We start from the raw sequence: 9,167 nt of genomic DNA on the forward strand, positions 1-9,167 counted from the left end.
TGGAAGGGTCTAGAATTGTCAGGTCGGCGAGGCAGGGGTGGCGAGCCGGATCGAATCTGGTATTGGACGCGGTGAACTCCGAACACCTGAGGAACCCGTAAAAGGCCAGGAGGAATACCGATTCGAGTGTGGAGTCGGTGGATGGGTTGGCGTAGCCGGAACGGAGTACCGAGATACAATCTGCGAGGATTGGTGAGGTGAGGGGTTGGCGGCTAGGAGGATGGCGTGGCTCGTACCGTCTAATGCCTTTAAGAAGCAAAGTGACGTGGGGATGTGAATGGAAAGGGTGAGGAGCGCCGGTGAGGAGTTTTTTTTTTTAAATAATTTTTATCCCACAATTTTGTAACCCATTTTTTCACCCAGTGCCAATTGCCTATGTAATCCTGGGCTCTGCTCTCCCTCTGCCAACCTGGGGGGGCAACGGACTGACCTCATGCTTCCTTCTATGCATGAGGAGTCCAAGTTGCTTCTTTTCACCTGACAGTGGAGATTTCCCTGGTTTGGACGTAGCGCGTGGAAGGAACACGTTATTCCAACCAGTTCCTTTCCCCTCCATCAGGCGCCCCGGCTGGCCAGGGGGAGGCATTATTGAGACCAGGATTACGTGCATGTTTTTGTGAGGGTATCAACCCTAGGAGACACGGGGAGAACATGCAAACTCCCCCGGTGAGGAGTTTTGATATGAAGTTAATACCGGCGAGGTAAACACGGATGGTGGACGAGGGCATGGACCGGGAAGTGTGGCAGTGGCTGATATAGGAGACGAGTGTGGCTAGGTCTAGAGACGGGAATGGTAGCGCATAGGCGGAGTGAAATAATTGGAAATTTCTTCAGGCAGTCCAGTAGGAGGACAGGGTGGACGGCGCGAGTGACAGGAGAATGGTTTGTTGGGCGTGGTGCATGAGGTGGCGGAGAGGGTGGTCTATGGGAAGGTCATGTGAGAAAACGGAGGTACCGGAGTGGGGTGGATGTCCGCGTCTGGAGCCAGTAGCCTGAATTTCTGGAAAAGAAAACGAGAAAGTGAGTCAGCAATGGCATTGAGGTGATCGGGAATATGAGCAGCACGGATAATGAAGTTGTGGGTGACTGTGATCCAGGTGAGCCGTCTGAGGAGGGACATAATGGGGAGTGAGGAGGAACGGCCTTTGTTAATAATATCTACGGTGGCTTGATTGTCTGAGTGGATAAGGACGGAGCGGCTGGTCCATTCTGAACCCCAAAGGGAAGCCGCTACAACGATGGGATAGAGCTCATACATGGCGGAGGAATGGTGGGGGTCGCACTGGGGATCTAGCATCTCTTTCGGCCATTCATCCGCGAACCAGCGCCCACGGTAGTAGCCTCCGTAGCCTACGGAGGGTGCGGCATCAGTGAATAGCTGGAGGTCCTCTGGTGAGGAGTGAAAACTGTCATAGAAAAAACTAATGCCGTTCCAGTTTTGGAGGAGGACTCGCCAGAGCCTGAGCTCCATTCTGCACTCTTGTGAGAGTGAGACCTGGTGGTGGAGGGATGGGACGGAGGAGGCTAGTGAGAGGAGGTGGGAGATGAACGAACGGCCTTGGGGGATAATGCGGGTTGCGAAATTGAGGTGGCCTAGGAGTTGGAGTAATTGCTGTTTTGTGCAGGAGGTGGTGTCTGAGAAGTTTGCCACGATTAGGGTGATTCTGTCCAATTTTTCCTGGGGAAGGGAGGCCTGGAAGGCTAGGGTGTCTAGTTTAATTCCTAGGAATTCAACGCTAGTGGCGGGGCCTTCTGTCTTGTCCTCGGCGAGGGGAATACCGAGAGCTGTGAAAGCTGCTTTCAGACAAGACAGGCTGTGTGCGGGGGGGGGGGGGGGGGGATGATGGGGGTTCGATAGTGAGGAAGTCATCTAGCAGGTGGACGAGGGAGGGGATGCGGTAGTTGTTTAACAAAATCCAGCATAACAGTTCTGACAGGTTGTCAAACAGCTTGGGGCTGCTTTTGCATCCAAAAGTTAGGCGGACTGCAAAATAGTATTGGCCTTTCCAGCAAACCCCGAACAGGTGCCAGGAGTCTAGGTGGAGGGGGAGGACCTTGAAAGCCTACGTGATGTCGGCTTTGGCCAGCCAGGCACCGCGGCCGGCTAGACGGATGAGGGATATGGCGTGGGCGACTGTGGAGTAATGGAGGGAAAAATCAGAGCTGGGGATGAGACTGTTTATGCTGGGAATTGAGGAGCCGTGGGGGGAAGATAGGTCTATGATAAGGCGTTTTTTGCCGGAGTATTTGCGGGTGGCTACTCCGACTGGGCTGATGCGAAATTTGGTAAATGGGGGGGGGAGGGGAATGGGCCTATCATGAAACCTTGCTGGACTTCCTTGGTGATTAGGGTATCGACGGTGTCTGGGTCTGTCAGGGCGGATTGAAGGTTATTGCAGGTGTGGTTTGTGTCTGGGAGTGTGACAAGGCCGGGGGAGAAGCCGTGGTTGAGGCCGTCTAGGAAAAATCGGACAAAATCAGGGTCTGGGTGTGAAGTTAGCTCTGATGCTAGGGCCGGGATGTTGATTGGGGTGGCTAGGTGCTCCGTTAGTCAGCTGCTTGAGGGTTTGGTGGGGTTGTGGGGGCAAGCGACACGGGAATGGGCTCCGCCGCAAAAGGAGCACACGTGCAACAATATACATGCGGACGAGTTACAGCCCTTGTCATTAAAATTGTTGCACAACATTTTTGACCCGACGAAGAGCACGGGCGGCCTCGACGGTCCCTATCCTGGGAGGAGGCTGGGAAGGTGGTGGGACGTTGGGTTTCGGACCTAGCTGAGCGGGTCATGGGCTGTGGGAGTTGTGTGTGGGTCTGTGGTACCTGGTGGAATGATGGCCGGGTGAATGAAGTGGGGGCTGTGGGCCGGGAGGTGGCGAGGACGCAAGCAGAGGTGGGGTGGGCCGGGCAGCTGCACAGTTCGCAGGCGATGGCGGTTCTGCCGGCAAAGAGCCGGCAGTACAACTCGGAGTCCAGCGCGCCCCAGTACGTCAGCTGGTTCGACTGCTGGAGTCGAGCTGCCGCCATCGCCGCGAACTGCCTGTGGTAGTGGTAGAAAAGGGGGCCTGAGAAGCGAATGGCTAGGTCCATGATTATTTGCAAATAATCGTCCAGCTCCTGCCTGCGGTGGGGGAAAATAGAACAAATGACATTCCGGTAGATGGAGAAGGCCAGGACGAACTCTGTGGGGGAGAGAATGGTGGGGTTAGTGGAAGAGTTGAGGTCGCGGAGGGTGATGGACACCCCTCCGCAGTCTACGGTCCTGGCCTGGTGGGAAAAAGCAGAGGGTTTGATTAAGGCAGCTAGGTCCACGTCCGTACCCTGGAGGATCTGGAGGCGAAGTGTGTTTGAAACCGGCATCGGGTTGGCGGCGATGGCTGCAGGAGGTACGGGTGCGGGCAGGGCTGGAGCATGGAACAGAGGTGGCGGAGCGGGTTCGTGCATACAGTCCGAGAACGGTGGCGGCGGTGGGGCGGTGAGTAGAGCGGTGGGATGAAGCGTGCGAGGATGGTGTAGATTGGTGGCTCCTTGCTGGGGTGGTTCTCGGTCCGTGGTGTGATGATGGCGGCGTGGCGGTGGTGGAAGCGGTTGTTGTGGTTGTGGTAGCGGTGGTGGCTGTGGCTCTCTGTCTGTTGAGGACTAGCCTGAGGTCCGCGGGTGTCGGGGGGATTTCGTCTTCTGAAGCCAGTAGATCCATGGGTTCTTCAGCGTCCATAGTTTGAGAATGTTTTTTTGTCGATTAAGACACGCAAGTTTTTGTACTAGTCGTACGGGTGCTTGAGCTTCCTGCAATGCGAGAAACTGAGCATGAATGCTGAGATGTACGGCCGGGTTTAAATACGGCGCTTGATTGGCTTGGTAGGAGGAGATAAGGGAGGAGTTGTTATCAGTGAGATCTGAGGCAGGTGAGGTAGGGAGGAGTAAAGGTAGGTTAGATTGGAGGCGATTAGAGAAGGGAGGAGATAGTTCTCCGGTGTGGTCTGTTCTCCTGAACTTTTGTTGTTCCAACAGCATACAAACACGCACGCCGCATCTCTTTCTCTCTCTACTGGTACTGCCGGCGTGCAAAAAATACAAAAACTCAAATTATTACCCTAGAAACGTGCGCGCGCATCTGTTCACGTGCACGTGCCTTTGTGTGCACGTGCACGCAGCGCGCGTGCACCCCACCCCTAGTGACTTCTAGCTACTTCTGGGAGAGCCACTAGCTACTTCTTTTACTATGGAGTTGGCAACACTGGCCCCAGCCTGAAGCCTCAAAAGTGTAGTATCTGCCCTCGTTCCATGGGGATATCCCTTTGGAGTAATGGTTAAAATGATCCCTGACTAATACGACAATTATGTCTTAATACATTATAATTGTCCTCTATAACTACAATGTAAAATTAATAACACCTTAAATATTTTATTTCTTCTAGAAATAGCTAATCTTTCACTCAGTAGGGGAAATGCCTGTCTCAAGTTGATGATGTCATAAATGTCATGTGTCATTTTTATGGCATGCATGTGCAAAAAAACAAAAACATTTGAAATATTGATTTGATGCTCATATTAACCATAGGAAGTATTAAGTTTGTTTTTATTTTCACATGCATGCCATAAATTACATAGGGATAGATCACACTTGACATTTATGACATCATCAACTTGCGACGGGCATTTCCCCTATTGAGTGAAAGATTAGCTATTTCTAGAATAAATAAAATAATTGAGGTGTTTTTAATTTTACATTGTAGTTATAGAGGACAATTATAATGTATTAAGGCATATTTGTCGTATTAGTCAGGGATCACTTAAAGATATTGGACTCTCACGTGTGAGACCCGGGTCCGAAACCCGGTAGGAAGGTTTGAATCACCTCCATTACAAAAGCACTGAGGCGTGATTATAGATCCAACTGGGAAAGATGGATAACCACGCCCCGGACTCATTTTTGAAGCTTGTGATTGGCTGAACCGGACGTAGGGAGCGCTCCGTTGTAGTCACTTGGACCGCGCGAGGTGCACGGTACCCAATTATCATGGCGTTTATCGTGCGCTTGCCCAGGCCTTACGGCCTGGGCATAAATATAACGATTGCATTCACCACGGCTTCGTAACTCGCGCGGCGCTCTTTCGCGCCGCTTGCAGTGTCGTGGACAATATAGTAGAGGAGCCTATGAACTTTTGTAATTTTGGAATGATAATTGTTGAAGACATGTATATCTTCATTCTTGGGGTTCTCACAATGCCAAAAAAACATGTCTTCAATTTTTCTTTTTGGGTTTAGCATGTGTAATTAGCATAATTAGCCAATTAATTGCCAAAAACGGTAAATGGCAATAACTTTGCTTCTGGGTAACTTATAAAGGTGATCTAAGAGTCTAAGTCCATGTTTGTGAGGTCCAGAAACTCATCTGTTACCATTGTGAAGTCATACAACCTTTCCTAATTAGCATAATTAGCATACATTACGCAACAACGAGGTGAAAAGAAGCAAATTGCTGCATTTCTTTGTTTAAGTCAACTGTGAAAGCTTCTCACAGACTCTAAGATGTATGTTTACAAGTCCAGAAATTATTATTATCCTATACATGAATCATGCAACCTTTTGTCTGTGTAATAATTATGTAATAATCACACCGAAACCAGAAATAGCTATATTTCTTTATATATCCCTCATATAAAATAAAGAACAATATGAGAAATGGTCACAGAATTATCAGATCGTTTATACTAATATGTACAGAAAGTTCTGTAAACACATTTAAATAGAAGGGTCTCCATCTTCGTCGTCGTCATCGTCAATCCCCAACAGTTGTGCCTTGCTTACATTACAACACACCTCTTCATCTGCCCCACACATGCACATCTCAGAGCAGTTCAAATTTTGAGATCGACAAGAACAATGTGACATGCACTGGGATTTCTTGCAGCCACATTTGATCAGTTGAGTAATGGTGGCTGGAGCTGGGGGATCCCGTGTTGTGACTGGCACCAGATGATCTCCCTCAGCCTCCCATCCATATTCAGTTGCTGGTGGCATCTGTGGGTCCTGATACCATACCATTGCCTGGTAATGGGCACGGGCAATGGCTTGATGTAATGCTCCTTGTGTAGGTGGCAGCTTCTCTGCTTCTAATTGTTTCTTTGTGAATAACCTCCACCTGAGTTCACCAACATCCACAAGATTTGTACCGGGCTCGTACAGCTGGCAAACAAATGCTTCAATCTTTTTTTCTGTGTCAGAACTGAGCTTTTTTGAAGTACCTAGAGTAGCAAATGCAGATACCACCTCCACAGGACACCGGTTTAGGGCTTGCCAACAGGTTAACTTTCCCTTTCCAGCAAAATGGCCTGTCTGGTCAGCTCCAGTGAAGGCATGGAACCCTGGTAAGGCTGAAGTCCTCGTTTCACCCAGTGCCTGCACTACTGGCTCCAGTGAGATGATACGTTTTTTGTTTCCCACACCGGTGATGAAATAGGTGTCCTTGCACAGCTGATTGTACCGTCGGATTGCAAGAACAAAGACATCAGTGTCTGGGGACTCAATGTAGAGCTGTGTTGCCCCTCTTCGGACAGCATCCAGGCTGTGCAGGATTATCCTTGTGTCAGCCTCTTCCTGTGAGCTGTGGAGATGTTTTACATCGATATAGTTTGAGTGGACATCTTGCCTTGACGTGATTATGAAAACGTTGGGTTTCCCCTGGAAGTGTTGGAGGGCTTTCTTAGCAAGATAGACAGTCAGCTCATCTTTCGTGTGGATACCTGACAAGAACTGTTTTTCAGACACCTTCCCTATCGGTGTGTTGTCTTCCACATGATAAGTGGTAGGGGGCTTGCCACCCTGGCGTCGCATACGCGTGGCCTCCTTCAGTGAAGATGCAATATCATAGCGGTCAAATACTACATGGGTCTCACTATGTTCTTTGGTCTTCCTGTCCAGTATGGCTATGAAGTGGTCAGCCCACTGGGAACATGTCTTGATCCATGATGGCTTTCCCATTGCCTGTACCAATGCCATTCCATCTATGACAGTTACACTCTTAGCTGGCAGGGGACAACTGTCAGTGGCAGCACTCTGTGGTTGCTGATCAACACCAACGTCACCAGTCCTCTTCTCATTCTGCAGCTCCTCGAGAATGGTCATGAGCTTGCTCTTGTCTGTGCAGGGCCGAAGCTCACCAGTCACTGTGAAGAGAGCACGTGGTTTGGCAGTGAACTCGTGCTGGCCAATGGCTTCTTTGAGGTTGATCTCTGAACGTGATCGAGCAACAATCCGCATTCGAGCAAACAATGACCTGTCATCCTTCAATTCCACCACCTGGTCAGCGAGCTTGTGTTTCACAACTTTTCCTGCACTCTTCCACATCTTCAGTTGAACCTTTTTCATTCTGGCACAGACACTGACTTCATTTTTGTTAATGCGCGCTTTCACAAAAGCAACATAGTTCTGCTGGCCAATTTCGTCTTGGCTGCATACATCTTTCTCCACGTGGGGTGGCATCACAACTTTTGTGATGATATTGGGTAGGTCTTTGCCATCATATGTTAGAGGATTCAAAGATGACTTGATCACATGCTTCAATCGAAGTACATTCTTTTCCTGCCTTGTCCAGACAGCAATGGACAAGTCATGGTGCTCCATTTGTGTAGCTGTTTGTGTGCCAGCCATCTGGCATGCTTCTTCAGCAAGTCTACTCAGCTCTGGTGCTGTCAAGAAGAACCTTTCCCTAGCACTAGCATTCTGAGTAATGCCCACAAGGCCTCCAGTGACCTTCATGATGCGATTGATGTGCTCAAGGGCATGATCCACCCCAATGGCGCAGAATGGTATCTGATTTTTATTGACAGTGAACTGCCCATCCATAAATTCTTGGTATATCTCTGGGTCTGTGGTCTGCAGGGCCTTCATTTCTGCTAGGTAGACTGGAACCAACCGGGCATACTTCTGCTTGTCATGAGCAAAGAAGTATTTGCATAGCTCATCGAGGGAAGAAAGATGAAGTTCCCAAAGGCCATCACGGGTAGCACGCATGAAAGTGTATATCAGTAACACCATCTTCATGTAGCGCCGCACAAACTCGAAGAGGGGATTGTTCGCTTCTTTTTTCTTGTCAAACTCTGACATGGCCTCCAGGACTTGGTTGGACTCTAGGGTAGCTAGCATGGCCTGCTGCTCCTTTAACACCTCTTGATGGATGTGTTCAATACAGCTTTTGTCAACCAGCTGTGCCGACTCTGCACATGGACCCTTCAGCTTCGGATACTCTCTGAATAATTCTTCCACATAAAGGTCAAACAGGGCTTGAACTGTTGTCATGTGTGCTTCTAGGGCCCTCTTCATGTGCTTCGCTTCTAGGATCTGTCTCGTTGTAGTGGGGCCATATATATCAGCCTCATTCCAGGCTTCATCAAGCCCACTGAAATCAGAGCTTGGTTCCTCAGTATGGTGATGGAGGTTTTACTCTGACTTTCATGTGTGAACACACTGGCACACTGGCACACACTGGAAAAAAATATTCCACACTGTCAACTTGCTAAAAAGGGAATACTTATATTATGTAATATAATAACATTATCATCAACGTTTCAGTCTATGCCACCTTCATTAGAACTAAAAAATGGGAACACATGCACATACCCAAACAGAAAATGATTTCCTACTAAAAGAAAAAAGTAGCTTACCTGTATTTAGATGAAAAGTGGCCTGTATTGCAGTTGTTCAACAGTGAAAAATATTTCCTTTATCCACTCTGTAATTCAGATCAATTGTTCATTTCTACAATTTTACTACAGTTTAAAGCAGACCAGAAACACCTTATCCTTGGTTAGTAATTGATGATGTGTCCAAGCAGCATCATTCAGGTGTTTTCAATATGATTACCGTAGCTTTATCAGCAGTGATCCCTCACAGCTGAAGCACAGTTGCTTGACTAATTATGACAAGAATTAATCTATGGATATACTGACAGAAAAAGAAACAGGTAATTTCCTACTTTCAGACTAATTAATAAATCATGTATGCAGATTATACTAATGACAAAAGGTTGCATGATTTACTTACATCAGGATAGGAATTTCTGGACATGTAAACATACTCAATTAGTCAATAAGAGTCTCAGATTATCTCTCCAAAGTCAGCTAATGTGAAAAATGAAGCGAATTCCTGATTTTCAACTAGTTTTT

This window comes from Nannobrachium achirus, assembly GCF_963921795.1.
Source record: "Nannobrachium achirus genome assembly, chromosome: 4".
NCBI classification, from domain to species: domain Eukaryota; kingdom Metazoa; phylum Chordata; class Actinopteri; order Myctophiformes; family Myctophidae; genus Nannobrachium; species Nannobrachium achirus.